The sequence below is a fragment of the Marmota flaviventris genome, chromosome 1 (assembly GCF_047511675.1).
Source record: "Marmota flaviventris isolate mMarFla1 chromosome 1, mMarFla1.hap1, whole genome shotgun sequence".
NCBI lineage: Eukaryota > Metazoa > Chordata > Mammalia > Rodentia > Sciuridae > Marmota > Marmota flaviventris.
This window is the reverse complement of record NC_092498.1, coordinates 122,386,762-122,393,530: the sequence shown is the minus strand read 5'-3', so window position 1 is coordinate 122,393,530 and position 6,769 is coordinate 122,386,762. Positions and strand designations below refer to the sequence as shown.

Sequence of the window (6,769 nt, the reverse complement as noted above, 5' to 3'; positions counted from 1 at the left end):
CAGTGCCTATATTCTTGAATATTGACCCTATGTATTATTTTAGGAGTTGCATAGTTTCTGGTCTGATACTTAAGTCTTTGATCCATTTTGACTTTTGTGCAGGGTGAGAGATAAGAGTCTAGTTTTACTCTTGTATATGTGGATAACCAGTTTTCCCAGCCTGTCTTTTCTCCAGTGTATGTTTTTGGCACCTTTGTTAAGGATCAAATAACTGCGGATGTGTGGGCCTGACACTTCCTGAGAGACACTATCTTTTCACCACACCTAAAAGAGCTCAGAAATTTTGAGGACTCACAGGAAGGCCAATGGCATCAACATCAGCCCATGTGGCTCATGAGCTGCTGGAAGATGGAGCCTCCAAACACTCCAGCAAACCATGCAATACAGTGAGCACAGAGTGGATTTTATCCTCACAGTCCCCCAATCCTGCTGCAGGTTCTAAGTATCTTGCCAATAATAGGCTGAGCCCTGCTGAGTAGAATCAGGGCCAGGCTGAGTCCATATCCTTGGGCCTGGTGGGTGGGCTGAGACCCTGGGGCAGCACCTGTGCAATAAGCATGCAGATTGGGGAGGAGAGGCAAACAAGCATGGTGGAAGTGTCTTTAAACTGCTTTTTTTAGGCCCAGCCTGGGCTGATTTCTACCCAGGGCTCTCTTATCCCCTTGCAGGGAAAGCTATCTATTATAGTAAATTAGACCAAGCTCAGGACTGCTGCTGGAGGAGGTTGTAGTGTCCAAAGCAGGGTTCAGCCTCAGGTATACAGAAAGGGGAAGGGCAAGCTTGCAGACCTACCCTCTACCCACAGAAGTCTCTTTTCCTTGTTAGTCTCATAGTCTGGGCAGACACATCTACCTTAGTCTGTGTCTTCACCTTGCTTCAGGGATGGCCTGGACACTCTGAGTTCAGAAGTGAGTCTGTCCATGTTATCTGAACCCAGTCTACTGATAACAGTAAGAGGCTTAGTCAGATGTGTATCCCAGTCCTTAGCTCTTGGACTGCATAGTATGAATTAAATTCCTTCCTGACCAAGTATCCATGAAATTTTTAGAAGTCCACTGTGGTGCTATAACTCTGTCCCTGTTGTGAGCTCCTCATTAAGATCTTAGGTGCTGTGCTTCCCATCTCCAGCATGCTCTGGACAGGGTCCACACTCTGTGCTTCAATACTGCCCAACAGTTACAGATTCAGCATGGATGGTGGTCTAGGGGGAGATGAGGAGCCAGGATCTCTGTCACCTTAACAGAGAAATTGTATAAGAGCCTAAAAGTTACACAGAACCCAAAATTTTCTTTGTGAGTGTCAAAGACTATGTTGTAAAAAAAATGAAAACTTCCCCTTCAGGTCTCAGGTCTTGGTCACTAACTGCCAGCATAAACTAATGCCCCTGAATTTCAGGCCCAGTCCTTCCTCATGTGGCTTTGTCAGGTGGTCTCTCCATGCTGGTTTCTAGTTGCTCAGAGACAACCTTGGCTGATGTGTGGATTCAGAACATACTTCTCAATTCTAGGAGTCCTCAATCCTAGGCCCGCTGTCCCCAGAGGAGTAATTTCCCTTGTGTGTATGTCCCTTCCCATGTCAGGCTCATACTACAGAAAATGATGAACATCTCTTTGAATGAGGAGGGTCAGTACCCAGCTCAGATGTATCTGAACATTTCTCCACATGGTGGGTGGTCATGATCTGTGGCCCATAGCTTCGGATGGAGTGACACAGTACTCAGGAACTGGCTCTCCTTGGTGCCAGCTGCAGGTGTTGAGACACCTATGGTGGTGGTGAATACAGGACAAATGACACAGGCGACACCATTCAGAACCAGTATTTACTCAAATCCATTGTGGTCTGCACCACATTTTATCCCAGGAAATCTGCGGAACATGACAAGCCTCTGCTCCTCTGAGTTTCCTTGTTTCTGGTGGGGGTTGTGATTTGACAAATTTAGCTTGCAGTCTCAGCTGCTCGCACCTTTGCTTTTTTTATTTCTCGCATATTCAGACACTTCTTCTAAATTCAAGGCAGCAAGGATTGACTATGTAGTCCAAAGCAGGTCCATGGCATGGAAGACAGTAAATTGGGCTCCTTCTCAGAGCACTTCTGCATTTATAAAGAAAGGAAACACACTGTCTTTTGCATCATTCGGCCTCTTGAATATGGGTGTGATAGATGGAGTTGCAATGGTCACCTTGAGGTCATAAGTCAACAAAGAAAGCAAGCCTAAGACACTAAGGATGGTGGAACAGAAACTAAGAAATATTCCATGTCCCACATGGAATTGGTAAGCACTGGAAAATAACAACTGTCATATATCAGACTTGTTTTTGGAGGAGAAAAATTAGCCTCCATCAGCTCGTGTGTCTGGTTTCATGCATGTGTTTTGCATTAGAAATACCCTGACACTTTGGGGCTGAGGTTGTGACTCAGTGGTAGAGTGCTTACCTAGCAATGTGTGAGGCAATGGGTTCAATTCTCAGCCTGATAGATAGATAGATAGATAGATAGATAGATAGATAGATAGATAGATAAAAGGTCCATCAACAACTAAAAGATATGTTTAAAAAAAAGAAGAAGAAAGAAAAAGAAATACCCTGACACTCAGCTACTCCCCTCACTCTGGCCCTGCTGAGCTGGCCTGCTGGCCTGGCTCCTCTTTGGGACCCTGACAGGCAGGTGGCTGCCCTGAGGAGGCTGGGAGGGGAAGGCTGGGCCAGCTGGCAGGCTGGTAATGATGCTGATGCCAAACTTCTGCACTGCCCCCAACTGCGTGCAGAAGAGCTTTCAGTCAGACCTAGTCTTCTTCAGGTTTCCTCAGGGTCTGACTAGATTTCAGAATTTAGTGAAGAATTGTAGGAGAGCTGACTTGGAAGATAAAACACCTGATTGACTAAATATAAACATTATCGATTATGTGCAAACACTGTGAGACCTCCATGATCTGTAGAACTAATCCTCATAGGATAGTTCTTCAAGATAATGCAATACAAACAATATTTTATCTTACCACACATTTGAACAATCCACATAGTAGACATAGAAAGTGAATAAAAGAAATGAGTGAAGATGAAATCAGGACACTGAAACAGAAAAAAAAAATTGTTCTGAGCAGGAAAAAAAAAAGCATAAAGAAACAAACAATAGCAATGCTCAGAACCCCAGTGCAGAAGAAGAGGCTGATGAACAGGATGAAGATATTTTAACTTTAACCCTTGAAGAGGAGGAAAACAAAGAATACTTAAAGTCATTATTTGAAATTTTGATTCTTATGGGAAAACAAAATATACCTCTGGATGGGCATGAAGCTGATGAAATCCCATAAGGTCCCTTTGTTTCAGGGCCTAACTTTGAACCTACATGGAGGAATGCTTATCTTGCTCATTGTACAACAGGGAATTCCTAACATAGAACGCTATGTTTTGGGACAGACTGATGTCAGAACACTGGCAAGCGCCATTCTTTGACAGGAAGAAATGCTCCTTTGACAGGAAGTTACTCCCCTATTGGTACAAGTTCAGCCTGAATGGCATTTTCTGAACTCTTGGTGTCTGTACTCTCGTAAGATGATATGTTGTACATCAACTCTGGCCTATCATGACTGTTATATGTAAATTGGCACATACTCACTATATAAGCTATTTTTGCTACACAATAAAGTAGATGCAGTTCTCTGAAACAATTCAGGAGGGGTTTCTCTGCATCCTCAAGCTCCCCACAGTCAATTCTGGAAGGTCAGGTCCCTCAACATCCCTTTACTCCTGATAACTTTCAGGCCCTGTTGGAATGTCAGATAAATTCTGGTGAAGAGGTCCTGAGAAAATGCTGTAAGATCACAGCAGTTAACACATTGTTCTGTTCAAAAACACAGCAGAAGCTGATGCTGGAGATCTGTGAGAGCTGCATTAGGGAAGAAACCCTCAGGAAGTGAGAGACTCGCACTTCTTTTCCATTACCACTGATGTTGTGGTGGACATAGCAGGGGAAGAGCACTTTCCCGTGTTGGTGAGGTTTGTAGGCGACTCTCCTAACTTGAGAGAGGAATTTGTGGGCTTCTTGCCTTATGAAGCTGATGCACAAATTTTGGCTGTGAAATTTCAACTACCATTAACTGACAAGTGGGGATTTACTATGGGTATTGTCTCAGTCATAGGACAGCTCAAATTCAATTCATCAGAGGAGCACCGTGCCATGCTGACATGTACAGAAGTGATTTTCCTAATCCCAACATGCTTTTAGCAGAGCTTCACTGTTGGAGGCCTAAAGTATATGTAAGTCACTTAATCACATTACATTTTATCTAGCAGATTGTCTTCCAAAATGAAAGTTGTGGCTTCTAGACTTTTAGAGAAATATCCCCAACCTGTCTACACACTCTGCTCTTCCTGTGCCTTAAACATATGGTTGGCAAAATCAGTGCCTGTGATGGGGGTGTCTGTTGCATTAGTAACAATTGAGAAAGTCTGTTCTTTTTTCCATTGATCACCACAACTGCTAATAGAGCTGGACAATGTAATTTCCGTTCTTTGTCAGAACAGTGAAGAAAGGGGTAAAGAACTGAAGGAAATTTGCCATTCTCAGTGGACAGGCAGGCATGATGCTTTTGAAATTTTGGTGGATCTCCTGCAAGCACCTGTTCTATGTTTAGATAGTATAAAGAGTAACAAAAATATTAGATGGAATAACTGTATAACTGGTCGAGCATTTGCATTCTGTAGTGCAGTAACACATTTTAATTTCATCTTTTACAAGAGGCTTTGGGGAAAATCTCCAGGGACAAACTTCTGATGTCTTATTTGCTGCCAGTAGCTGGATCTCAGTGCTGCATTCACTCAATAAAGTAATGGAAAATATTGAAGTTTATCAAGAGTTTTGGTTTAAGGAAGCAACAAATTTGGCAACCAATCTTGATATTCAGATGAAACTCCCTGGGAAATTTCATAGGGCTCAGCAGGGTAACCTGGAATCTCAATTAACCTCTGAAAGTTACTATAAAGAAACCCTAAGTGTTCCAACAGTGGAGCACATCATTTAGAAACTTAGAGATATATTTTGAGAACAGTACCTCAAAGCTCTTAAATGCTTATCTCTGGTACCCTCAGTCATGGGACAGCTCAAATTCAATTCATCAGAGGAGCACCATGCTGACATATACAGAAGTGACCTTCCTAATCCCAACATGCTTTTAGCAGAGCTTCATTGTTGGAGGCCTAAGGTATATGTAAGTCACTTAATGTATCTTTGCCTACAAAGAATATCTTTGCCTATAGGCCTTTCATGAATACACTAGCCATTAGTATTCTGCCTATATACATGGCACCTGTTTGAGCTCTCATGCTTTGAAAACTTGTCTGTTCTTCCAGAAAACCTCATTGGAAGTATCACATTTCACTTCTGTGTGACCTCTGCTCGTATGTAGCACTCTGGAATTATTTTAGTAAATCTTTTAGATTATAAAATGCTTTATTACCATGGATATAGTTGACAAGTATTGTTATCAATTTTGAAAAAATAATTTTGAGGAGATATAAGAAAAGAATACATTTTATGAAATGTTACAATGAGGCCTACTGTTGATCTTTGACTATTAGGAGTTTTAAGTATGTTAAAATCTGTAATGGACAATTAAGGGAATTAACCAGAGAGTCATGAGCTCCCCAAAGAGATTTCGGTATAGATTTTGTCTTTATTAAATAAACTTAAAGAACAAGTTACACTTAAAGTTTGAGTAGAAGAGCCTGCCCTAGTTGTTCCACATCTGGTGGTTGCTATTTATATTCCTTTGTTGATCCTTCATCTTCATAAGCCTACTCCTTAATTTTAGCAGGTAAATGTTGAACACTTCTGCTTCGTAGTCAAGATAGAATCAGAGGCTGCTGATATGGGCAACTTATCTGTTTTCTTTCTTCATGACTATATCTACTACCTCATCTAGATTTATAAGCAAAACCTGGAATACATACAAAGTAAATATTTTGTGATTTATCTAGAAATGATACAGAAAATATTGCTGTTATTTTTGGTGAATAAAATCTGTTTAGTGTACTTTATTTCAATCTAAATAAAATGTGAATTTTGTTTAAAAAAAGAAACACACTGAAATGGGGGAAATAATTAACACAAATAAATTAATCACAATAATGTTAGTGAAAGGACATGAAGATAGTTATTACAGTGATCAGAGGGAAACTGACAGGCAGCCTTGGATATAACATGAAGTTGAAGAATGTTTGAGGACTCAGTGACAAAGCCAGCTATGTTGCCACACTTCAAAGAACTGACAGTGTCCTCCAGGATGCTATATTTTTTCTAAATCAGTGTCTAATATATAGTGCTTTTGTCCTAGAGTCAGGATTCCTGAAGCAGCAATTTAGGTGTAGAAATGGGAGTGACTCCACCCTCCATTATTCCCCACTATTATCCCTAGTGACCTCCTAACACAATGTTCGCCTCTCATCTCTGTAACTTACATTAAGCACTTATAATGTGGAGTCTCAATTCCAGAAGGAGGACAAGTCCCCAGGAGATTCTCAGTGGTTGTGAAGAAATCACACAGTGTCTCCTTTTGCCAAGTCATGACTGGGAATCATTATTCAAGCTATAGTACTGACTGATCTTGACCAGAAAGAGGAATTGGGTGGTCACTCCAGAATGGGGGTGAGGAGGAGCATTATAGACTGCAGAACATTCTCTAGTACTCCATGGATATGCAGGTAAATACAGAAAATGAACACAGCAATAAAAGAGAATAAAATCATGGCATTTGCAGGTAAATGGATGGCAT

General features: G+C 41.2%; 1 pseudogene; it reads left to right on the top strand.

Annotated features, from left to right (window-relative positions):
• Window positions 1-2,728: 2,728 nt before the first annotated feature.
• On the top strand, window positions 2,729-5,920 carry LOC139705436 (52 kDa repressor of the inhibitor of the protein kinase-like; annotated as a pseudogene).
• The last annotated feature ends 849 nt before the right edge of the window (window positions 5,921-6,769 follow it).